We start from the raw sequence: 27,663 nt of genomic DNA, 5'->3' as shown, positions 1-27,663 counted from the left end.
TAGCTTGGGGGAAAAGGGAGGCCTGACTGTGTGTGCAGTTTGGCAGTAGAGCCCTCAAGTCATTTCTTTTATTATTCACTTCCCACTACTGGCCCCCTAGCATTGCAACTTGACTTGAAGAACTGTTTCTTGGTGAGTATTTTCCATTCAGTGGAAATTTTTTGCTTTTTCCTTCTGAGCTTTGCAAAGATTAAAACGAAATTGTGAGTTGAAGATGAATGCATTGTGAAATACCTGTTGCAAATGAGAGTAACAGGGGATATGACAATAACAATATGTAACAGTAAAGCAAGGCAATATAATACTTTCTACAGGATTTTATAGTTTGTATTCTTATTTGTAAGCATATAATTTATGTATCAATTATATACTTGTTGTATAACATATTATTGTTTTTCTAGTATGGTATCATAGTGGTTAAATATCTGTTTTTGAATAAGAAGACCTAGCTTTTGAATCTTCACCATACACTAAATATTCCAAAATACATCATTTATATTGTGATAAATTCTTTTCTTATAATGCATTTTTTTTCTTTTTTTATTTTTTTTCTTGCTCCCCCTCCCCCCACTCCTTCAGCCTTCTCAAACAGGAATGTTTCAATTAACTCTTTTTTTTTTATTGCGAAAAGAAGAAAAAAAAAACATAAACAAAAAACAAGTTTCCACCTCCTCCCAGCCTCCCATTTCCCTTCCCCTCCTCCCACCCTTCTTCCCCCTCCTCCCACCCTTCTCCCCCTCCCCCCACTCCTCTCCCCCTCCCTCTCCAGTCCACAGAGCAGTCCGGGTTCCCTGCCCTGTGTTAAGTCCTAGGTCCTCCCTCCTCCGTCCATATCTAGGAAGGTGAACATCCAAACTGGCTAGGCTCCCACAAAGCCAGCACATTAAGTAGGATCAAAACCCCCTGCCATTGTCCTTGGTGTCTCATCAGCCCTCATTGTTCACCATGTTCAGAGAGTCCGGTTTTATCCCATGCTTTTTCGGTCACAGCTGGCCTTGGTGAGCTCCCCGTAGATCAGCTCCACTGTCTCAGTGGGTGGATGCACGCCTCGTGGTCCCGAATTCTTTGCTCATGTTCTCCCTCCTTCTGCTCCTCCTTGGGACCTTGGGAGCTCAGTCCAGTGCTCCTGTGTGGGTCTCTGTCTCTATCTCTATCCATCACCAGATGAAGATTCTATGATGATATGCAAGATATTCGTCAGTATTGCTCTAGGATAGGGTCATTTCAGGTTCCCAATCCTCAGCTGCCCAAGGAACTAACTGGGAACCTCATCTTGGGCACTAGGGAGCCCCTCTAGGGTCAAGTCGCTTGCCCACCCTAAAGTGGCTCCCTTAACTAAGAATTGTGGTTCCGTGCTCCCCTATCCACCTTTCCTTTATCCCAATCTTATAATGCATTTTTAATATGTTTTAAAAAGAAAATAAACTGTCACTTTTCATTTTACAAATCAATCTCAGTTTCCACTCCCATTCCCTCCACCTGCCCCCTGAACCCCACTCTTCTCCACTCCTCAGAGAGGGTAATGCACATTGCTTTGGGGAATGTCCAAGGCCCTTCCTACTATATCTATGCTGAGCAAAGTATCCATCCAGAGAAAATGGGTTCCAAAAAAGCCAATAGACGCAGTAGGGATAAACCCTGGTGCCAATGCCAGTGGCCCTGCAGTCTGCTCCACCCATACAACTGTCACCCACAATCAGAGGGACTAGTTTAGATCTATGCTGTTTTCTTCCCTGTCTGGCTGGAGTTGGTGAGCTCCCATTAGCTCAGACAAACTGTTTCATTGGGTGAACCCATCATGGTCTTGACCACTTTGCTCATATTCTCATTCCTTTCACTCTTCAACTGGAGTTTGGAAGCTCAGAACAGTGCTCCTATGCAGTTCTCTGCCTCTGTTTATAATCAGTTGCTGGATGAAGTTTCTATGATGATACTGAAGATATTCATCAGTCTGACTACAGCTTAACAGCTGTCTTTATCTCATACGGTCCCTCTAGTGTTTAAACTTAATATGAAGTTGTTGTATATGCTAAGCACTCAGGAAGTGTAATCATTTTTCTTCTTTTGCTCTCAACTTTAATCTGTTAGTTTATACTGCCAAATAAGTGATCTTAAGATAAATTGATATCAAGATATATCTCTGGCTCTAGTATCCACACAAATAAAAAATTCCATCAGATCTCTGAAGGTGGCTTGATTGAATTTTATACTTCAATATACATTTCATTTGCTAAAATCTTTACTGGTTTTCCAATGAAGAGCAATCAATAATTTCCAACTTCTGTTAGAAAAATGAAGTACATTTAGTTTTATGTTTTGTAGATCAAATAAATGGTAGCTTGCCCTGAATTTATGTTCTACAATGGTCAGTCATTTGTATTACCAAAGACAATATTGAGAATGTCAGGAAAGGAAGGTGTAGGGATAAAAAAGTTTTAGGATTATTTGCTTATACTTTGATTAGTAGGAAACAATATAAACTTATGCCAATTTACTATTTAATATCTACAAATGCTGTTTACTGTATACAATATAACTATAAAACATATGGGCACACATATTCACATTAAAGTAAACATTTTGCTATTAAGGAAGGAGAGTGTCTAATTATATAGAACTATTAGTTTCAATTTTTTATGACACTTGACAGTCTATAAAGTTGTATGCTATTAATGGGACTTCAGTGGATTTCCTAAGTATAAATGTATCAATCTCCCTTCCCACATTACAGTCTTGGATTGAAGCGTAGGGAGAGAAATGAAGGCACTGCATACCTCATTACACCGACCTAAATTGTGGTGAGGTAACAAAGGGTCCAGAATTACTGTGGCTCACCAGAGCTCAACAGAAGCAGATGAAATAGGAATAGTTTATCAGAACCAGAATATCAAAAAAAAAGTGAAGGGTTTAAATCAAAATGATAATAGGGAGAAAGAAAATCTACCTCTTGTAAGCAATAGAAGAAAGTGAATTGTTGCACTGTAAAGCTCAATCAAATGAAATTCATTTCACTGATTTATGAAAACTGTAAAGTAGTCATCATGGATGACAGTGTGAAATTTTTTATTTATATGTGTCTTTTAAAGGGTGTTTGGATAATCAGAACACTTAAGGTTCTACTTTGATTACATATTTCAGAATATATCCTCAATAAGTAGGAAAGCAGTTTCTACTTTGAGAGGGCTACTTGGTGTGCAAAGCTAAACAGAAATCCATTTTATTTTCTGTTGAAAGAAAAACTGCTTTATTCTCACATTCTTTGCTTTCTCTTGGAAAAGCAACAGGACCAGGATAGAGTCTCACCATGTGGGCATAAAGTTTCAGTTTTTATAAATTTATTAAATAAAATTTCCCAGTAGTTTTCGCCTCTCTAAGCAAGAGAAGCTTTGAGAGTTTTATTTTGTAATCTCTCGTGGATATGAAGTAATATGATTTTGTATTGTTATGTTTGATTTCTCACTATTCTACAGTGACTATTTACATGAGACCTTTTCTTAATCTCAATTTTTATTCACAAACTCAGATAATCTTCCCCTAATATAAATTAAAATAATCAATTTATGTTCAGAATAGATATTACTGATTAGATATATGATTTTATCATTACCTACATATGTTTCTAATATCAGAAATGTTAGATAAAATTCACATGAGCTTTTCTATCACACCCTAATTTCTACATATTAATAGGTTTGTGATTAATTATTGGTATTTTTGTTTTCTAGAATACAGGATATTTATGTCTCACCACTGCTAATTTTATCAATGTTTATAGAAAGATACTTCCTTCCTTGTTGCAATTTACTATGGGAAACTAGGACATTAATATAGTTATCAGCTGTCCTTTCAATAATCTTGTAGACATGAATAGAAGAAGATTCATCTAATCTGTGTCAACATTAACAGAAATAAGAGAAGAAAGTGCAGGACTCATGGGATTTCATGGCATTACTGAACAGCCTCTTACCTTCAGAGCTGTTTATCTGTGGGTCAGCTGCAGACATTTTACACAAAAGAATATCTGCTGATGGTTTTTGAGCAATCTAAGACAGTGATCTATTCACGTTAGAAATAATGGGATTCCACATCATTTCATCTGGAAATCTCAGTCAAAGGACTGGAAAAAAAAAGTTTCTTTGTGTCCTTTCTGTGGAGGAGTCTTTACAATGACCATTCCTGTCAAAACCACATCCATTGTGGAGATAAAAGAAAACTGAAATAAAACCCAAATTAATATTTTATTATTCAACCTAAAATGGTAATAAAAAATGAGATTGGTTTCAGCATCTGGGGAAATGAATTTGAATCAGGTAAGCACTATGTGTCCAATAAATAGATGTTGGAATTTAGCTTCTAAGGAAATATGTTTCCTATTTAGAGATTATATGTAAAAGAATATTTTATGGCCCATTCTTAAATATAGTCATTTCTCATATGTTTTAATAAATAAAAATTAAGTATTTATATTCATGGTAGATAAATATGTACATACTAATTTTATATAACTTCCATTAAAGTCCTTCAATAAATTATTGTATGATACATAATTGAATTTTTCCTTCAGTGAAACTAAATAATAACAAATTCACAGTAAAACTTAAAATCCTTAGTGGATTCTTGTTTAGATAATAGATAAACACATTTGGTGATCCCTGAGATGCAAATCTACTTTAATAACACTCTGCATTATGGTACCTAGCTAAACATGATGCATTCTTTATTATTGACTTCTTCCTTTGTTTATGGTTATGCAATTCAAATAGAATACTTAAAATTAATGCTGAATAACAGAGCATATAGAAAATAAAGATACAAGAAAAATATTTATCTCCTGTGGGGGCATTTGTGTGATAATTTTTCATTATTATTTTCTTATTCTGCTATGGAAGTTATAACAGATATTCCAGTACTGTTAATATCTATTTGTACTATTATTACCAGTTCATAAATAGTATTGCCACCACCACCACTTCAAAAATAACATGTACTACACAGGAATTATAGGTTACACCTTAGGCTCCCTGACTGGTCTAGGTTAGTTTGCATCTTCACTAAACTCAGATGCATCAGACTCCATTATAAATTCAGTACTCATGAGCAATAGTGTTTTCATAAATGACAATAAACAGTCAATGTACAAGCCCTGTTAAGCAAAGTCATTCAGAAATATTTTAGGCTTTACAATATTCTTATTATACACTGTAAGTTATGTAGTGATAATGTACTGCCAATTACTTTAGTAAATACTAGAATATCAACAAGTGTGGACATAAGAGGAAAAAGAGTTTTCACAGAAGAGGGAAAATATAAAATAGATTCTGCCCATCATTTCTGTGAATCTTTACTGGTTGAACAGCTCCAAAGAGAATTCCCTGTATTGATTCAGCCATATTAACATGGTTATTCAGCTATCCTTTGTAACTAGAATGGTACATTAGAACAAATCATGGGAAATGTCGACCTGAGAATAAAAAAGAGCATAATAATAAACTATTAATACAGTCAATATGCTATCCAAGCCCCAGTTTCGCTGACAGGTATAACTTTACCTGTGAAATTAATTCAGGGAATGGAAGATGAACAGCTGCTATCTATACAAATTTGACATTGAAGAAGATAAGTTGAACTGTGACCCGGATTTCAATCAAAGTGCAGTCGAATAAAAGTGTCAGTGAATTATGGAAAGATAAATTTTATTTTGAGCAATATTAGTTTCTTTTCATTGATCTTCTTTGACATTTAATAGATTTTTTCAGTCATGCACAAATAGGAGAAGAATGTAAGTGAAATGAAAGTCTAATACTTTTTGGCATCAAATGAAACATTAAACTACGCCAGGGAGAGCCTCTGTATGTGTCCATTTCATCCATGAATGCTTTGGGCTTTCCAGACCTAATGTGAAGGGAAACGGTGCAACGCCCTGGCTCCCTGGGTGCTCACACTGCAGAGCGAGGGCTCAAGGGTTGCTGGTGATATGATGCACCACTGAGTTCTGCAAATAAATCAGTTGACTTCAGTTTGAAGAATGTGGCTTTCAACTTGCCTCATTTTTATAAGCTAAAGTTGAATGTTCAAATTTATACAAATGCATCTGATCCAAAATTAATGAATACTGCAGGAGTCTTGCTTAAATAGCAGCATCCTTTCTTTTAAATAACTTCTAAGTTGATAACATCTTCAGAAAAACTCTAGGAACATTCATACTCACAATTGGATCTGTCATGATTTACCATACTCCCATGATTGAAACATTTTTTACAGTTTTAATACAATTTGTTGTAAGAATGCAGTTAAGGTCCCCTATGAAGACCTATGTGAGAGTCTCTCAAACTTTGAGAAGAAATTGTTCATCATTATTTGTGTACTGTTCTATAACTAATTCTCTTTTCAAGTTTCTTGATATTGAGTATGCATTTAGCATGCCTTTATAAGAAGTAACATGACACATGTGTTTTCTCCTGATTTTGTATTTGCCCAGTATCATTTCCTGGAGAGCTATCCAAATCTGTATTAGATAGAGAATTTTATTAAAAATTTTATGATATTATATGATATATTAAATTTTTCTCATTCTTCTCTTACTGCACAATGCCTTTTTCACAAGATTTTCTATTTAAAGGTTTTCAGTGATTCCAGTCATGTATTTATTGCAGGCATATATTTTATGTTAGTCATATATTTGACACAAAGAGACCCTGCTGTATATCTTAGAGTTTTTGTTTATATATTTAGAGTTAGACAATAGCATTATTTAAAAGACCAGGATTTTTGATGTGTATTTAATATATTTTCCAAGCTATTCCAGTGTATAAGTAAAAACATCTATTGAAGTAAACATAATTATTTCAAAAATTATTTAGATTCTGTAAATATTCAAGCAGATATATTTCTTGCAGTTTGGGTTATCAGTTTATACTTTCTTTTCCTTTGTTTTTTCTCTTTTGAGACAGGATTTCTCTGTAGCTCTGGAGCCTATCCTGGAACTAGCTCATGTAGACCAGCAGACTGGCCTCGAACTCACAGAGATTTGCCTGCCTCTGCCTCCTGAGTGCTGGCATTAAAGGCATGCACCACACTGCCCAGCTGGTAGAGATATATTTAGTAATTCTCTTTGCATATACATCTAATTACTTCTTAAACATCTTACCAAAATGAAGTTGTTTAACATCCAATAATATACCTAAAATCCAGATCTGCCAAATACATTAGCTGTGTTAGTGAGCTTTCCAGCACGATCATTTGTTGCACAGATTAAAAAAAAAAAAAAAACCCAGAGGCAGATTCAAACTGAAGATCAGAAAAGAAAAGCAACCAACCACTAGAGAGATCTTCTACCTCTACCACATCTTCAGACTGAAAGAGCAAGATCGTTCTCCACAAATCCTCTCAGTCTCCACACACTCCACTGAGTTCCTGTCCCTTTCCCTTTATATCCCACTCTCTGCCCAGCCATATCACTCCTCTCTCCATCTCCCTAATGCTGGGATGAAAGGTATGTGGTTCCCAAACACTGGGATAAAAGTGGGAACCGCCATCACCTGAATCTGTTTTCGGATCAATCTTGTGTAGCCCAGAGTAGCCTTGAACTCACAGAGATTCATCTGCCTCTGCCTCCTGATTCCTGGAATTAAAGGTGTGTGCCACCACTGCCTGGCCTGTATGGTTGACTAGTGTGGTTGTTTTGCCCTTTGATCTTCAGGCAAGCTTTATTTATTAAAACACAAATAATATACCACAAGAATAATTAAATACAAGATAATGAACTTAGGTGTAGACTAAGATTAATTTGATTCATATTTCTGGAGGTTTCTTTTTATGTTCAATTTGCATTGTCATGCTAAATGAACAATTTTTTGTCTAGTGACATGTTGCATTACAGCAGGAAAATGTTATAGACATAAACAAACAATAAACCTATAATTTATTTCCCAGGCAGAAAAACATGAAAGGAAGAAGGCAGGATTCTGCAAGCACATTCAAGTCCACACCTTTAATGAAACAGAGTTTTTCATAAAATTCCAAAGGATCCCACTCAAAAGTCTGATCAAGGACTTCGAAGTATCTCCATTGAAGTTTAATTATTCAGTCTCTAAAAGAAGCATCAAAAGATGGCCAGTCATGTCCATGAAAGCACCATTGACACTTTACCATGGATATTTGCTGAGTGGTAGAGTTAGCTGCTTATGTCTGTGAACGCTGAAAAACTTAGCATCAACAGACAGTAATAAACTCCTTTCAACCTGAAAATTTCAAAATGGCCCAAATTGTCCTCTGCCAGAGACTCATCACTTTCAATTATTGAAATCACTATGCCCTCTAGGGCTATCTTGGGGCTAGCTAATTCATATTAATATTTAATGATTTAAGTTTTAGAGGGGTTCTAGAAAATTTTTATATCGTTGTCAGGTTGATCAAATATTTAATAGAATTCTTAGTTAATTATTATTTGATATTTGTAGAAGGATCTTCATAGATTCATATTTATGTTTTGTAAGACTAGAGCAATGTGCTAAGAAGATAAATATTGACCAAGTGTTAAGTGCTTTTGGAAATAATTTGTCAGTAAGCTTGAGTATACACAACATCTGTTGAATCCAGCATATGTTATCATGCATGATATCAGACAGTTGCATAGTCAATAACTTGGCTTCTTAATGTTGGATATACCGCCAACCAGCTCTTGTCACAAATGCATCATTTTGTTCATAATCCTGATATAGTTTTATATTTTATTATTTGACATTGACCACTTATTTAATTTAGAGAATCCAAGTTGTGGTAACTGTCTGATTATAAATATGTTAAAGTTACCAATAAAATACACACTGGTTATTGGTTTATCTCTTCTAAATATTTTCATGTCATATTATATCATAATTTTTCAACAAAAATTCAATGTAATCAAATATATGATCCATGATTCTTATAAAAATTATCCCTATGATTTCACATTCTTGCAATCTTTTTCTTTTAATTATTTTGAATGTCAAAAAACTAGAGTGTTGTAGGCCACTTGTTTGTTCCCAGCTGCTCAGCCGTGAAATAATCACACAGAAACAATATTATTGAAATACTGTTTGGCCAATAGCTTAAGCATATATCTGCTTGCTATTAAATCCTAAACTAACCCATCTCCATTAATCTGTGCATCACCTCAAGTTTGCAGTGTATCATGGTGTGTCACACAGCAGACCCTTTTGCCCAGATAGCTTTCCTTGCAAATATTTGCTATCAATACTGGGTCCTCACCTGGTCTTCTCTCAGAAGACCTGCTGTTGCCCTATATAATGGAGACCGATTAGCTTTAAATCTGCAGGACAATCCCCTTCACCTACTGTAGAGAGCAGCATGGAGCCACACCTGATAATCAGCTCCCAATATTGGCTGGGGCCTGATCACGCAATGATTATCAGCTGCTTGCATATGAGTGAACCTATAGGCAGTGCCCACCTGGCAATCTGGGATTGGCAGCCCATGCCTACTTAAGGGCTGGGAGAGGTTTGCCCGAGGAGAGAGAGGAAGGAAAGAGGGGAAAGAGTGAGAGAGAAAGTGAATAATGTCCTGGAATAAACTGCAGTGAGAAGAGCTCCAGTGTCGCGCGTCATCCTTGCGGGTCGAGGTGGGACGTCACAACCTACTCCAGCAGTTCATGGATAGGATGTATGTTGGGGCAGGCCAACTCAGAACTCTGGATCTGGACCTAAGTGGTAGCTGAGTTGGTCAGTCTAACCACTCTCCTGAACACTCGCCAACAGTCTCCCACTCTCATGCACTCAGGAACAGTTCACCAAAGATGCCAAGGTGAACGGTGGGGCTAGCTCTGCCACACTCACACCCTCAGGTGGCTTACCCACATACACCCAGCTAGGAACCTATGAGGGATGGGGAACAGAAGCACAGAGCTGGGACATCATTATTTCTTCAGTCAGTAACCCACAGTGTGGAATCCACTTTGTTTTGGGTGGTAACAAGGGCCATGGACATTAACACAGGACCCCACTGCTATAGAATCACTGACCCAGATATAGCCTTTGGTGGCAGTCCAGCAAATGATCTGTTCCATTCCTTTCTCTCCCATCTATCCATAACATACTTTCCATTTTTCAAATCTCCATCATATATTTGTTCGTCTTAGTGGCACATGATTTTCCAGCCCACAGACATGCTGGAGGAGGGCATTTGTGTGCCCCCGCCCATGGGAGAAGCAGTTATTTTTCTCAAGGCTACTATTCTCAAATATCAAATAATCAAACCATTTAATGCTCTTCAAACGTGGATGATAATCTTGTAAAGAAGGAAGTATGGCAAAAGCATACAAATGCTCTCATAGATTGTTGTAATAGGAGCAGTGGGGCTGTGTCCCCAGCACCCCGGCCGCCTGCTAGCTTATGCCCCAAAATAACAACACACAAATTGTATTCTTTTAAACACTGCTTGGCCCATTATATCTAGCCTCTTCTTGGCTAACTCTCGCACCTGGACTAGCCCATTTTCTATAATCTGTGTAGCCCACGAGGTGGCTTACCAGGGAGATTCTAGCCTACGTCCATCCTGGGTCGGAGCTTCATCCAGTGTGCCTCAGAGAGCAGAGCTATGCATCTGCCCAGGAGAGAGGAGCATGGCGTCTCTGCTCCAGAGAGCAGAGCTGTCGAGTCTGAGATCACTTCCTCTTCCTCCCAGCATTCTGTTCTGTTTACTCCTCCCACCTATGTTTTACCTATGAGGGCCAGCCAAGCAGTTTCTTTATTTTTTAACCAATGACCTTCCTCCATCAGACGATATAAATAGTAATGGCTCAGCCATGATAAAATGACAGCATATATTTTTCAGACAAAAAATTTAACTTTGTTTTTTGGATAAATATATAAACAAGAGTAAAATGATAAAACCTAATAGAGTAGGCTTACTTATCTTAAATAAATGAAGTGATTTTCATATGCTATCAAATTATTAAGTTGCTTTTCTCTAACCTTTAGCCAGTGGCAAAAATAAAATGTTTCTTATGGAGGGAAATGTAATTGCAAAGGAAAATGCTTTCGAGGATCTTCCTGAACAATATTTAGTTACCATCGAAATCGCTGATGTAGGCTCTTCTGAGAAGAAACCTAACATTTCTTTCATGTTATTATTTACATAATAATTTATAATTAGTAGTCCTCAATTCTAAAACAGAGATATGATAATAAAGTTCTTATTGCTGAAAGAAGCTACTTGTTTATCCCAGAACTGAAATAATCAAACATAAACTGTATTAATTAAAACACTGCTTGGCCTATTAGCTCTAGTTTCTTATTGGCTAACTCTTACATCTTAATTTAACCCATCTCCATCAATTTGTGCATCACCACGAGGTAGTGGCCTACCAACAAAGTTTCAGTATGTCTGTCTCTGGCCGAGGCTCCAAGGCTTTTTCTTACTCCACCATTCTTTCTCCCAACATTCAGTTAATTTCCCCCTCCTAACTGCGTTCTACTCTGCTATAGGTCCAAAGCAGTCCTTTATTAACCAATGGTAATTACAGCATACAGAGGAAAATCTCACATCACTTATAAAAAGAATAATTTTCTGTGCTTTGTGAAAAGAATATCAGGAATGAGCATATGTAGGTTAATTCAGAAATTGCATCCTCATTTGAAATTTAAGAGTATTCTAAGAATAAATCTTTTAATTTAGCTGTGATTTCTTCAAACTGGAACATATAAGGTGAAAATCATTTATTGTATGCTCAATGTCATTGCAAAAACAAAACAATAAAAACCAAACAAGAAAAAAACAGTAATTAGAAATAATTATATATAAGAATACTAGCAAACTTTGAAGCAGTTTTTCATTACAGGTAAAATTAAAGACAATAAATGTGTTTTGACAAGCCCTGACTTGGTGCCAGTAAACATTTATATTAAGTTTCTATTCATATACTTCATCTTTTTGCATTTTCTATTAATATTTCTAATTTTTTGATTCAATGGATAAATATAACAGTTGTTGCTATATGTTTGGGGCAATATAAAAGTTTGAAACCTATCTTGTTAAAATTTAGGCATATCGTTATTTCTGTGGTGCAAATAATGGTTTTATGGGAGTTGCTTGGGACAAATATTGGAAAATACCCAACACATACATTCCTTTCCCAGTTCTGACTGTTTTTCCTTCATTTCAATGAAAGTAAAACAATGTCTCATCAACATTTATCCATCTCTGAAGCTGAAAACGGTTTTTATTTTACAAATTTTGATTCTGAGCTCTTGCTTCAAAAAAAAAAAATAAGACTTATCTCATTATACAGAAATTGGTCTCCTTGCCAAGTGAATTCTTGAAAAATAAGACTGTGAAGTAATTTAAAATGATATGTATGGCAAGCTAGAAGCTGAGATTCACACTAAATAAATTAGAATGGCTTTTGAGAAAAATCAGACTGTATTTTCCTGCCTGTGTAAATGCAACCAGCAGGTGATGCTTGCCTATGCTGATTGTACTGGGAGAACTAAGTGTGGGCATTTTCCTTTCAAGAGCTGGTAAGCATCACTAATGCTCTGTTGCAAACTTGGTACAGATTCCAGATTAAGTTTCACATCAGTGACTGCATGTGAGTAAGTTGAAAGTTCTGAAATCTAAGATGAAAATAGAAAAGGGTCTCTGGCTTTGCAGTAGTTTCTATTCTATTGCCGACTCATTCCTTCTTTCCATATTTGTGGTCACAATAAAATGATTTAATAAAAACACAACATTTTCCTTCTCCTATTTAGTAATATATATATATATATATATATATATATATATATATATATATATAATACTTAAATCAAAACTACAGCAACAAAAAAGACCGAGCTAGAAGAGTCCTTTCTTCTTTATGGAATTAAGAGAGACCTAGGTTTTTAGTGCTTCTTGTTGAGAAATAATGTAACATTGCTTTTGTTTAGAATCCATAGTATCACTCAAAGGCAGCCTTGCCACTATTGAAAAGATGAAACCTTTCCAATGTTGTATTACAATAATTAGGTTTGCATGTATATTAAACCATCAAGAAATCACAGTCTGGTTGTTATGTAGATCTGATGTAAAACAAAGCAAAGAGCTATGGCTAAAGGTGTCAATGAAGTGAAGTTGTACATTAACTCTAGGACTGTAAATAAGAAAACACCCCAATGCATTGTCTCTTATTAGGACTTTATTTTAAACAAAGCATTTTCAAACTATTTATAGCATTCCACATTCAAACTAGAAAATTCTTTTGCATTTCTTTATTGCTAGTGCAAAGAAGAATTAAATAAAATTTTCACATTAAAAAATGTACTCATCATGGAGATTCAGGATGGGAAGTTATAATTTGGGGTCTATTTTTCTGTATCTATGGAATGATGCTGCGTTTCATTTGGGAATACTGGGAAACATAGCAATAGAATGTGAACACTACAATTTCATGCATTGATTCCTCGCTATAATGTTTTTAAAAGATTTTTTTAAGCTAACAAGCTGTTATTGAAATCATGGTCCTCCTTGAGATCTCTGATTATGTATTGATGAAGAGTATGTATTTACAAAACTATATCACAGAATTTCAAAATTTGTCCATGCCATATAAACTATTTGCCTTTGATGGGACTGTACAATAGTACCTTAAAATGATGCGTAAGTTCTTTGCACTGTATAAAGACCATAGCCTCTAGTTACATGTGACTGTTGGATATTAGTGTGATTTCATTTTTATTCTATCTAATTTTAATTTTAGAAGCCTTATAGTGATGGCCCACAACAGGTTGCTTTTTATGCGTACAATGAGCCATTCCAGCCCTCTTTACAAAGCTCTCAGAACTCACCATATGCAAAAAAAATGTTATTTATGAAGAACATGTGAGTATGCCTAGCATAAATATTCCATTTCATAGCCTAGGTTTTTGTTATTTAGCTAACCTGTTCCAGTCATTGCTGCAAAACTTAGTTGCACAAAAGTTACTCCAACAGCATCCCTGATGTCAGCTCAGCTTCTCCTTCGAATCTAAAGATACGACACGCAATTCTCTAGTCAGAAGCAGACTATTTGTTTCTGCCTGCATTATCCAGTGAGTTCTCAATCGTTTTCACGATAGGCTTTTATAGGCTGGAAATAAAAGGCCTATGCGAGAAGAGCCTTGTTCTGTCAGTGTCTTCAACCAAGAAGACTTCAGTCACAATAGAGGGAGACTAAAAGGGGAAGTTGCCAAAGAAAGCAAGCTTCAGGGGGGAAAAAGCGTATGTGACAGGTTTCTGTGATGAGCATTGTGTCTGCTTCCAACATTATGTTCTAAGTACAGGGAGGAGAAAATTGTAGAAAGTCAATTGATTTGGAAAATTTGAGAGGAATTCTAATGAGTGTCTTTTGTAGTGACCTATCAAGATGAGTTAGTTTTCTTTTCCTGGACTCTATAGAGAGAAATTCAGGGATTTTCACACACACACGCACGCACACACATACACACACCCTTTTAGGGCCGCTCCTTTCAGTAGTCATAATCTCATAAATAAATTAAAGAGTGGAACTTTTGCTTGTTAACTCAGGCACTCATCACATGCACTAGACAATGTAAGAAAGATTAAAGAAGCTGAATATCATTTCCAAGTTTCAACTAAGAACTCTGTTTTTTGTTTTTTTTTTTTTTTTTTTTTTTGGTTTTTCGAGACAGGGTTTCTCTGTGGCTTTGGAGCCTGTCCTGGAACTAGCTCTGTAGACCAGGCTGGTCTCGAACTCACAGAGATCCGCCTGCCTCTGCCTCCCGAGTGCTGGGATTAAAGGCGTGCGCCACCATCGCCCGGCTTCAACTAAGAACTCTGAATTTAAAAAGAAATTAAATTGTTCTATATTGAAGTTTTCAGCTTTTTTCTCTTTAAAAATGAATTATCTTATTTAAATTTTTGTATGCATTCATATTTTGACTGTCTGTATGTCTGTGTGAGGGTGTCAGATTTTCTGGAACTGGAGTGACAAGCAGTTGGGAGCAATGATATTGATTCTGGGAGTTGGAACCAGGTCCTCTGGAAGAGTTGTCAGTGCTCTTAACCACTGCACCATCTCTCCAGTTTCTCAATTCTTTTCCATACTTAATTGTACTCTATTTGGGTTGTAATACATTCTCTATTTTATGGAATCTCTGCATCAGCAAATCATGGAGAAGAGGGACAGCAAAAGCAAAGGAAAGAAGTGGTATTAGTTAGCCCAAACAGAAAATAGTGGCAAACCGAAGAGGATTTATGTTTGCAGCCCACTCTACCCTTGGGAAACTGCTCAGAACAGTCATATAACTAAATCAGTAAATACAGTAGTGAAGTTCCCAAAGTAGATTCTCATCTTCTTGGTCTGCCATGTTCTTTCACACTTCATTCTCCATTCTAACTTAATATCTAGTTCTTGAATTTCTGCACACACTTAACTAAGTCACCAGTTTTACCCATCATAGTTATATCCACACTGAAAAATATTGGGAAAGAAAGCAATGCCCACAAGCTAGCAGCGGAAATCATATTTAGGGTCTTGAGAAGTGGCTCAGCAGTTAAGAGAAGCAGCAGCTCTTAGAAGTCCTGGGATTGATACCTAGCACATGCATAGTGGCTTATGACCATATGTAACTCCATTTCTTGGAATCTGGCATCTTTTTTTCAGGCCTCCATAGGCACTGCACACATATGCACAGACATACATGCAGGCAAAACGCTTGTACACATAAATTAGAATAAAGGTAAAAACGTAAAATTTAAGAACCACACTTCAAGTTTCAAAAGCATATTTGCTTGAGGAAATTGAATCAGAGTCTAGACAGATTGCTGATTGCATGCTGCAGCAAAATTTGAAATCTTCAACATAATTTGGACTGGTCATATATACATCATGCATATAGTTCTAGGGTGTTTTATAGATACCAAGTTACAATATTCTCCTAAAAATAGGGTTGTACAACACAGGCAAGTGGAATGGGAGTGATGTGGAAAGGTAGCCTATTACGTTAAATACACACACAGAACTGACATTGTAGCTCAGTCATAGGACTAAATGTCAAACACATATATATGGTCCTGGGTTCAACTTCAGTTCCATAAAAAGAAAGACAAAAGGAACTTAATAACCATATACTCAAGCATCTGAATATAAAATATTTAGTAAATTGAAATCATTGATACAGGACATCCTGCACTTTGGATTATTCTCTCCAACAGTCTCATTTGTTAATATAGTATGTTACAAGATTTGATACACTCGAGTATTTCACAGGATTCTTGGTATATACTAAATGCTACAAAGCATTAACACTTAACTTCCTCTTAGAAATCAGCTAAAACTATATATTTTTAAACATTTTATTTAATATTCATCTGCGAATATAATGTGTAGATCAAATCTACCCCATTCCCTTCCTTAAATTTTCTCCCCAACACCATCACCACCTTTCCATCTAAACCTCATGTATGTGCTCTGCTTTCTCCCTTTCTCTTTTTCTCTCCATGGATACATCTTAAGTGCATTCAGTGCCATATGTGTGCATATAGACACATGGACAACCTGTCAATGTCCAACGATGAGAAAAATGGAATCTCCCTCAGCAGCTATCAGGAGCTTTAGGAGCTCTTTAAGTAGGGGCTCTGTAAAGTTCTCCCATATCCATTCTACTTTGGCTGGCTTGATCTTGTGCAAGTCATCTGCAGGCAGTCCTAGACACTGCGAGGTTATGCTGTAAAACTGCTTTTTCATGCCTGTAAAATACTGTTTCACTGCAGATAACAGATCCCTTTGGCTCTTATCGATTGTATAGTGCTTCTGTGATATTTCCTGAGGTTTGTGAAGGTAACCAGCTGCTTTCTCATTGGAACTAAACCTTGCAGCACTCGATGAAGCACTGCCTGATAACATTAACTAGAACAACAATGACAAAAAAATATAATTTTTGCTAGGTCATAGGTTGTTCAATACAAGTTGCTAATCCGTTAAATGGATAAGGTAATAATGCCCATTTAATTACCATTTTGACACTCATATGTAGGTGGATCAGCTATAAATGGACATCTATATTACATCCTGTACAATTGGACTCACAGGGTTCACAGCTGGGTAAGGCTGATATGACCTTTAGTACTCAGGTAGTGCACATAGAGACTTCAAAGAACTCTAAAAATTTTGCAGTGGGGATGAAGATTTCATGCTATTAAGAGCTTGATATCTCCATTTCCTATGACTGAGGTATGTGTTGTCTTCAGCAACAGTGTCTAACTATTTAAGTCTGGATTGTTAAGAGGTATTATATCAATAACCCTAAAGGTTTGCAGCATCTACAAAATTACATCAATCAACAACATGAAGAAAGGTAGCCATACCTGGTACTTGGCATTTTATTTGATAACCTCTCATATCTGGGTGAGACATTGTTTATTCATTTTAGGGTAAGTCCATTTAAAACCCTTTTATACATGCTGGTGCATATATTCTAGGAAGCTCCTGCAGTACCAGTCTACAAATGATTTTTTCAAAAGTCTTTACTGTTTTTTCTCATCCATCCCCAGACTCCCTAATTTATTCTGGCTTCCTGTTCCTCACCCAATTTAACTGTTACTCCTCCATTATTCCTCTTTAATACTACAGGAATGCATAATAAAAAAGGGGTTCATATATACAATGAAATATTATTCATCTGTAAACTAAAATGCAATCAACTTGTAAATGGATGAATTTGCAAATATTCTGCATGATACAACTCTGACAGACAAAGTCAAGCACTGCACTTTTCCCTCACATGTGGCTTTTTAATTTAAATCTTTAAAAGCATGTGTTTAAATTGGAGTATCCTTAAAAGGCAGGAAACTACTAAGGGCCTTGGCTCTGTCAAGGAAAGGGGATGGAACATGATGATTGCATATTGTTGTTCCTATTCTCTAATAAGAAGGGATGATACTATTAAATTATAGTTGCATTTCAAGTATTAAAATAATGAAAGAACACTTTTGAATCATGATCCAACAGCTAATACAATACACAGGAAATTAAATAACATTTTTACTTTCTTTCAACACGTTTTTAATCCTAAACTAATCTGTGATGATACATTTTAATGACTTGATTCAAGACAAACTATATTATTTTGAGTTTATATTTTTCGATTACAATAAAAATGTTTCTAAAGAAACTGAATTATTTTTTACTTTCAAGATTATAATTTAGTTATAAAATTTCTTCCTTTCCACTTCTTCCTTAAAACCCTTCCAACTATAATTCCCTGTTCCCTTTCAACTATATTGCCTCCTTTAAAAAGGACAGTTATTATTAGACACATACATGCACCATATTTATATAACGTATTACTAAATATAATTTGATCAGTTTGTAAAATGCTACCTGTAAGTATGTTTTTAGGACTGCAGATTTGTTACTACAATTGATGAGCTTTTTTATCCTGGGGAAGACCACTTCTTTCATTCCCAGATTTCTTCAGTTGCCTTCAATTGCCCTGTGTGTAATGTTAAAGTCTTTGGGGCGTTTCTGCATGTTTATTGATGTCATTCTCATTCAGCAGGTAGTTGTATTGGTGAGACTTAATGGGTGTTGCCTCTAATATTATGGTGAGACAAATTCTTACAGCAAAATCCCTTATTCTGTAGCTTTTACTTTTCCAAACCATTTCCACAATGTTGCCTGAGCCTTAGGTACATAATGACTCATTACTAGGGAAATCATGATGATTAGGAGAGAATTTACAATCGCTAATGTGTTAAATTTGCCTCATGCTTATCAACAGTCTATAAACATTTGTCCTTTTAAAGCAGTTGTCTGTAGTCTTCAACCCTCTTTAAGGAAACTTCCCCTTGCAACAGATGGAGACCATTACAGAAAACCACAACCAATCAAAATGCAGAGTTGCAGAGCTCAGGCTCAATAAATACATATAAAATAATGAAGTCATTCTCAAAAGCAACAATTAATTCTCTGGAAATCATTTTTCTCCTGATAAAAATAAATGTTGAGATGCATGTTTTAGCAAGTGTTAACATGTCTAAGTGTTGCTTTGACCTATATATTCTTCAGGATCTGTTTCTTGCATGTCATTATTTATCCTTGGAACAATGTGTTGCTCCTTTGACCCATCAACTTTAAATCAGATAGCGTGAATTCTTTCAGTGTTTTCTGTTTGAGAAGTATATCAGTTAACCTAATGATAAAGCTTCAGTGATAATTTTTCAAATAATCTTATTTCTTCTTGAAAGAAGTGATCATGATGCCAATCAAGCTGTAGACTATAAAAACCTGATATAATATTGAATCTACTGAATCTTCTGGTTTATAGTCTTACATAACTCTGTTTCTCTCTCTCTCTCTCTCTCTCTCTCTCTCTCTCTCTCTCTCTCTGCATGAGCAGATTTATGTATCAGTGTATACACATGAGTACAAATATCAACTTCTAAGATCATATGTAAGTAATTGTTCATATTCTTTTTTGTTTTATTCTTTCTAAGACATGATCATTCAATAGAATAGAGTTTTCCTGTCCTGAAGAGCTATGAGCCCCAAAACTCACCTATCAATGCCTCACCATCACTGGGATTACAAGAAATGTCACCCTTCCTGTCTTCTCTTACTTAAGTTTTGGGAACCAAACTCGCATCCCTATGATTTCAAGGGAGAGACCTTAATGATTTTTGTATCACCCCATCTGTCTGTTACATAAGTATTTTAACGTTGGTCATTGGTATTTTGGGTGTATATAGATTTTTCACACTTTGTGGTAAATGTATCATTTCATGATTGAACACAAAAGTTCTACAGTTCTAAATGATTTTAATTCTTCATATACAGTCATTTTAAAGTTAAACAGTATTTTAAATTCCTTGATAATTTCACACAGTGAATTTTTAGTATATTTCCCCTCTCTTAACCATAACTTTGCCACCCTTTTAACCCACCCTTTACCTTTCTACTAATTTCTTTTCTTTCCCCATAAGGTCCAGTATGTGTTGTACTGCTAGTCTTGGATTAAACCTGTTCTGGAACATAGACAGATTACTAGGTTTACATATTTAAAAACAACCCACCTCTTCTTCTAGCAGCAGTCATTTGCTAGTTGACCCAGAGTTAGTGGTGCAACTTTATGTCTATCTTAATTTATTTTTTGTATGCTGACTCTACATCGAGAGATGCCTACAATGTCATCTATTATATTATTGAAATAAAACATTTCATGCTTTATTTTTTCTGTGAAAACTACTATATGAATTCTGTCAATCTATGTGTGCTATGTTTTCCAGATCATTTGATTTACATTATGTTTCCTAGATACTTTCCACGATATATTATTTATTTAAATCATCATTTGTGCTTATCTCTGAATGTTTATTTTTCCACATAAACTCTAGCCCATTTTTCTAAGGTAAGGGTTGGTTTCTGGTTTAGAATATATATCTCTGTGAATTATTGACATGTAACTGAAACGAAGAATGGTTATCTAAGGGCTTTGTTTGCTACTATTGTGTTTGGTCAAGGTAATTGGTAATGTAGTTCAAGTCATTTGTACTCATAATAATACTTTATTTTCATAAGAATTGTTGAGATGTAGTTTTTCCTATTACTGTGGTCTCTTTTATTTAAAAAAAATCTATTAAAATGTAAAAAATCTAGTTCATCTTTTAGTCTATTTGCTTACATATTTAAACTATTATGAAACTAAATACATTGTAAAGTTGAAATTCACTATTGCAAAGCAGATAATGATGTTAAATGATATCTAAGTCATCACTTTAATTCTTCCCTAGAACTTATATCATCTTAGAACAATCAATGTATGATACAACGTTTTGATATATAACATCCCGCCTTGGCATGTACCTCATGATCATTTTACAGCAGTATTCTGGATATTAAAAATGCAGGTATATATATCACGAAAACTGTGTGAAGAATTCATATTTCTGTTCTCAGTAAGAAATTCATCATTCTGCTCTTTCCCAATCTTCCACAGATTTCAGTCTTTGTTTATCTCAACAAACTTTTCTACTCTACCTCTAGAGATTAGCTTATTTCATAAATCCTTTCATTACCATGCTTTGTCTTGTTCTAGCATCTCTCAGAATTTCATTCCTTCTTACACATGAATTACTATTCCATGATATGGATGTATTATGTATCCACTCATCTACCAATGGAGAGTGGTCACTTTTAGCTTTTGCTCCAATCAATGTTTAAATCCTTTTAGAGTCTATAGTTTATGACATAACTATCTAGATAATAAATATAGTAGTTATTTATATTCTGCAGTGACATAAGACCTGGCATAATCAATTTAAAGAAGGGAGGTTGGATTTCACTGACAGTCCTCAAGCTGTCATTCTTTCCTGGCATGGATGCAGAACAGAACGTTTCATAGCATAAGAGACTTTAGACTAAGAGGGGGTATAAAGAAAGGAGGTGGGTGATATTTCTATCACCAGGGACTGATTCCCTATCTTGACATCTGGATTACAATCTTAACCACTTAGGTATCTATGAATATGAACTTATAGTCAGAACAAGAACTGTGCTTTACCAATAGCATAGCTAATTTTCACTTTAATCAAGGTGGAGGTAAATATCAACCATTGGACCTTGCAATATTGAAGGAAGACAAGAGGGATCAAATATGGGTGTTTTAAACAACTAGGTTTTTTAAACACAGATTTGGAATCATGGAGAAATAGCTTATTGGCTCAATGTGTTCAATTGACAGTGGCCCAGTTACAATACAAAAATCAAGTTAACAGGTTGTGTTTATTTATTTAAAAGGTGGTTAATTTAAGGGACAAGAAGTCATTGAAGTTTATTCCTGAAGACCTATTTTAGAGATGCGCAACTTATCTTATATACATATATAATATATACTATTAGTGCCAGGGTAGTCCTTTCTTCCCAATGTCACTGGCTGTTAGGACAACCATCTTTTGTTCAATGTCTGTACTCATTCATAGTGCAATATTATTTCCACAGTTCACTTTATGTTCCTTGTCATTGTATCATGCAGGATGTACCTTGAAATGATAACATACTGAAAGATGTGACTTGAAATTAAATTGGATCACGGTCAGAAATGTTTAATGCCTTAGGTATGAAGGAATTTGAGTAAACATATTACTAAAAGAGACTAAAGTGATTATAATTATTATGGCTACAGCTTGAGTTTAAAGGTGTTTTGTGTACACAGTAAATCTTATAATAATCTCAATTAGAAAATATAACCATGCCTCCAAATAACTAATTTGTAAGCAAATGTATGCAGCTTGATATCCTGCACATAAAGGACTGTTGATAGTTGAAAACATATGTATTTTTCTTCAAATTTTGTAAGGAACACAGCCTACATACTTATATAATGAAATGAAACTAATTGATAAATACAGTATCACATAAATACAGCATAAATGGGATTCAGCCTCAAGACTCTTCTCAGTTTTAAATCATGGGAGACTTTTATTACATATCAGCCTCTATAATGCCTGTAAATATTCTATACGCTGGTTATGAAAAACTTGTCTTGGGCTATAAAATATCATGTGCAGTTAGAATCTTCCTCTCCCAGGAGGGCTGTGCATGTGGATAGGCATCTGAACAGATAGCCTGAGTAAAAAGGAATTTACTTTATAATTTAAAAGATCCCTAGACTCATTTCCAGCTTCTATATCCTTAAACTGCCATGTTTACAAAGTTCATTTTTATCAAAAATAATTAACCTACAAAGTAATAGATAAAAATTCATATGTGATACACTTGAAAACATAGCCTATTTAAAAATAATGTCTTAGCATGCACAAACTTGAACTTTTTAATATAACAAAATTTTAAAGAATAGTGCATAATAAATGAAATATTTAAAGCTTTTGTTACTTTTCTCTGTATTTATGGTTAATGCTTTTATTTTTGCTTAAAGTCACCTTAAATATTGTTTATCTTTTTGTTTTTAGATTCAAAAAGGACAGTGATATTCAATAGGTACCTTAAAGCTTTAGATCACTTTAATACGCAAAATACCAGTAATGTGGATAAATTAACTTATAAAATTTATTTCTAAGTAAACAAGTCTGTTTAGTACATAATGCATGTTAACCTTAGCCATATAAAAAGATTTTTTTTTCTTACAAGGTATTTTGCCAGTTTTCAATATTCATAGTAGGTAAAACCTTTTTAACATTACAGTATGTGCATATAAACATGATTTATTGAGAGTTACTGTAAAGTAGAAAGTGACATGGACACTTGCCATTCAATGATATATGCTATATGCATTTTTACCACAGTGATACCACTAAAGGAATTCTGAGAAAAATGGTATAAAGATTTTATTTAGAAATTCATGATTTTTTTGTGTGTAGAATAAGTGTATATGTGCCACTTAATATGTGCATCCACATGTGTGCAAGGCACACATGTGTGTGTGTGTATGAGAGCCTTGGTTGTTGGTCCTTGCCTTTAACCTTGATTGAGAGAGTATTATGTTGTTGTTTTTCTCAACTACATGGTTATGCCAGGCCAACTTTCTTGTGAATCTCTCTCGATTTACCTCTTTGCCCCACAGATGACCATAAGAGGACTAGGATACCATGCACTTGCTAACATAACGTTCTTTTACACACCCTAGAGATTCAGTCTTAGTCTTCTAGGCTTGCACAGCAACAACGTGACAAAAGGAGCAATCCACTTCCACTCGGTATTTTTTATTTTTTTACTTAAAAATTTGCTTTTCATTTTACACTCTCTTGTCACTTTTATTTTTGATACTATTGCAGCAATGAAAGTCAGTGAAGCAATGTAGCAATATTTTTTTCGAATTTTGTTATTTAAATTTTAATATTTAAAAAAATTCATCTTGTGTCACATTTCCATTCATAGTTTTCTTATCATGGTTGAATTGTAAAAGTTTCTATTTATTATGAGTGATCAGAAGTGGAAATCATGGCAAATATTGTTAACAAAAATTCAGAAAGTAGTAAAAAGAAAACAATTTGCTCTGCCAAATGGTTATTCTCTTATCTTTAAGATAAAAATGTTTATTGAAACCTCATACATGAAGAGACTTATGTATAATTTGCTGAAACATCAACCTGCAGAATGAATCATTTTTTAATTATGTATTAATAAGAGAATTCACTATTTGTTTTGTGGGCTGGCAAAAACATTTTTACACTATTGTTTTACAACAATATAGACTAGAGCATTAGTTATATCTATGTTTATTTGGGAATTGTTTAGTACAGGTCAATATATAATACTCCTTTGCATATAATATCATTTAAATTGTCATCTTTAGTAATTTAATTTGTTTTGATAGATCTTCACAACTCTTGTAACTGTATCAACCTTGTGGAGTATTTCCTTAAAGACTGAACATATTATGGCTTCAGCCAGTCAGTGTGGTTCTATATTGTTTTAATAATTTCAGAGTTATACTACTACTGAGGGAGATTAAACAAATGGTGCTGGCATAACTGGATATCAACATATAGAAAAATAAATAGATCCACATCTATCACCACACACAAAACTCAAGTCCAAATTATGAATCAAAGACCTCAGCATAAAACCAACCACACTTCACTTCATGGAAGAGAAAGTGGAAAGTATACTTGAATGCACTGGCACAAGAGATAACTTCTTAAATATAACCCCAGTAGTATAGACACTTAGAGCAACAATTAATAAATGGGACTTCCTGAAATGTAGAAGCTTCTGTAAAACATAGAACATAGTCAACAAGATAAAATGACAGCCCAGATTGGGAAAAGATCTTCACCAACCCCACATTGGACATATCTTTAAAGTATATAAAGAACTAAAGAAACTTGACATCAAAAGAACAAACAATCCAAAATAAAATGCGGTACAGTCCTAAAAAGAGAACTCTTAACAAATAAATCTTTAGCCTTCAGAGAAATGCAAATCAAAATAGCTCTGAAATTCCATCTTATACCAAGATAAAAAACACTGTTGACAATTATGATGGAGAGGATGTGGGGTAAAGGAAACACTACTGCATTGCTGGTGGGAGTACAAACTTGTACATCCCCTTTGGATATTAGTATGGCAATTTCTCAGAAAATTAGGAAACAACCTTCCTAAAGACCCAGCAATACCACTTTTGGGTATATCACCAAAGGATGCTCAATCATGCCACAAGGGCATGTGCTCAACTATGTTCATAGCAGCATTGTTTGTCATAGCCAGCACCTGGAAACAACTTAAATGCCGCTCTACTGAAGAATGGATAAGGAAAATGTGGTAAATTTACACAACTGAGTACTACACAGCCAAAAACAAACAAACAAACAAAAAAAAAAAACAAAAAAAAAAAAACATGATAGCTTGAAATTTGCGGGCAAATGGACAGATCTACAAAACATCATATTGAGTGAGGTAACCCAGACCCAGAAAAACAATTACCATATATACTCACTCACAAGTGGCTTTTAGATATAAACCAAAGAAAACCAGCCTACAATTCACAATCCCAGAAAGCATAGACAACAATGAGGAATCTAAGAAGACATACATGGATATAATCTACATGGGTAGTAGAAAAAGACATGATATCCTGAGTAAATTGGGAGCATGGGAATCATGGAAGAGGGTAGAAGGGGAGAAGAGTGGAATGGAGGGGAGTATTGAAAAATGTATAGCTTAATAAAATCAATAAAAAATAAAAATGATAGCAGCATATTTATCAGAATTGTGATTTTTATTCTGTATGACTAGTTATATACAATTTTGATAAAAATCATATTCAGCTTATTGTATGTATAAAGTTGATTTAATATGTTCAAATTATATTACTCCAAATTACATGCTTATTTAAATTTCTACCATTTTTCGTGTATTCTTCTGATAAATTTGTGTCTACTAGGGTCAAATGATTCAAAATTACATATGTAGTGCCCCCAATATCACAAGACTTTAAGGTAATGCACCCAAACTCAAATGGCACTCTGATTATTTGCTTTAGCCCAGAGATCTAGGGTTTCAACAAGCACAACTGAGAAAAAATATCACTGAAATGATTCCTGATTCTATCTTGTCCAGCTGTCATCAGAGAGGGTTTTTCTGGAAGCAGATGGGAACAGATGCAGAGACCCAGAGCGCTATATATTATACACAGAGAGATGCTAAGTTGGAGGTCTCCATTGAGTCCTTTTGAGCTTGGAGAACTGGTGGAAGAAGGACAGGAAATATTGTAGGAGTCAGAGGTGATGAGGGACACCAGGAGAACATGGCCCAAAATTCAGCTAATCAGTGTTCACATGTGCTGGCAGAGACTGGAGCAGCAACCACGGGGCCCACGTAGGTCTGTACCAGGTAGTCTGTGAATGTGTTTATGAATTTTTGCTTGGTGGGTTTGTGGGACTCTTCTCAGTGACAGTGGATTTATCTGTAACACTTTTACTTGCTCTTGGGACTCTTTTCCTCCTATTGGGTTGCCTTGTTCAGCCTCAATGTGAAGACTTTTTCCTATTTGGTTGTTATCTCTTAGTGGCTTTCTCTTTTCTGAAGGGGAGTAGATCTGGGGGAGAGGAGAAGTGGGAGGGAGACATTAGGAGGAGTATAGGGAAGAGAAACAATGGTTGGGGTTGCTATATGAGAGAAGAATCTGTTTTCAATGAAAAACGAAATATATTTTGAAGTATTTTAAAGATTTTACAGTGTGGAGTAGTTAAAATTTTTAGCATAATTAGATGGAAGATCAAGGTAAGATTTATCATACCTCTTGTTTGGCATACACATGGACTCTCTTCCACACACAACCATCAAAACATTTCATTTGCTAAGGACACACTATTATCAGCCAAAGTCTACATGTTACATAATGTTCATTCTTGTATTTCATGTATTGGTGATATATACATACATATCACCATTATATTATCCCAAAGAGTAGTTTTTCTTCCCCAACCATCCTCAAAGGATTGACTCCTCATCCCTTTCTCTATTCATTAACACTTATTGCTTTAGTGTCTCTGTGGTTTGGCCTATTCCCAGACTGCACAAAATTATAGTCAGACAATGGGTAAGTTGTCTGGCTTATTTTGTTATAAGAATGTAAGGATCCTCATAATATTTTCACATTTTGAGAAGTCACTGTCTTTTCACCATTGAGTAGCATTCAATTGTCTTCACACCCTTTAGTTCATTTATATCTTTAGTGAAGAACAACCTGGTTGTGTCAAAGTCTTGCCAACTATGAAAAAAGCTGTTATACACAAATATCTATAGACTTTTGTGTGTATATAGATATATTTTAACTGACTATTGAATATGAATATAAAGTTGAAAGTTCAAAAAATTGGCCAAGAATCTTTCAAAAATGGTGACAACTCATTGCATTTTCCTCTAACATAAAAAAGTACTGCAACTTGGTGCCCTTGCCTGCACTTGGTTTTTCAATGGTGTGCATGTTGTCTACCTAGTTAAGTGTGAACGGAATGAACTCTGCAAACGTTGTACTGGTTGCTTATAAATTTACATAGCCAGGTAGTGAATGGTCTAAAATGTCTTGGAGAGTTGTCTGGCATCTGGATGCCTTCTCCAGTGAAAATTCAGTTTTGGAGATTTAAGAGTTTTGGTTTGATTTGCCTGTTGTTTAAAAAAAAAAATGTGATTAACTCCGTTTCTTATAAACATTCTTACTGTCCTCACCT

At 35.1% G+C, this 27,663-nt stretch overlaps 1 protein-coding gene across 4 annotated transcripts in view; it reads left to right on the top strand.

Moving 5' to 3' along the window:
- The window catches only part of Robo1 (roundabout guidance receptor 1), a 1,017,834-nt gene that overhangs the window by 87,230 nt on the left and 902,941 nt on the right, over nucleotides 1-27,663 (top strand). For 3 of the 4 annotated variants that reach the window (XM_041678491.1, XM_041678497.1, XM_041678489.1), the window contains exon 2: nucleotides 19,374-19,427. The exons of the other annotated variant lie outside the window; for it this stretch is intronic. The gene's annotated coding sequence lies outside the window, so the exon portion shown is untranslated. The remainder of the gene's footprint in view (nucleotides 1-19,373; nucleotides 19,428-27,663) is intronic. 4 annotated transcript variants of the gene reach the window in all.

The sequence above is a fragment of the Microtus oregoni genome, unplaced genomic scaffold (assembly GCF_018167655.1).
Source record: "Microtus oregoni isolate MIOR12 unplaced genomic scaffold, Mior012 000030F_ref0000283, whole genome shotgun sequence".
Lineage (NCBI taxonomy): Eukaryota > Metazoa > Chordata > Mammalia > Rodentia > Cricetidae > Microtus > Microtus oregoni.
This window is presented reverse-complemented; position numbering and strand designations above follow the sequence as displayed.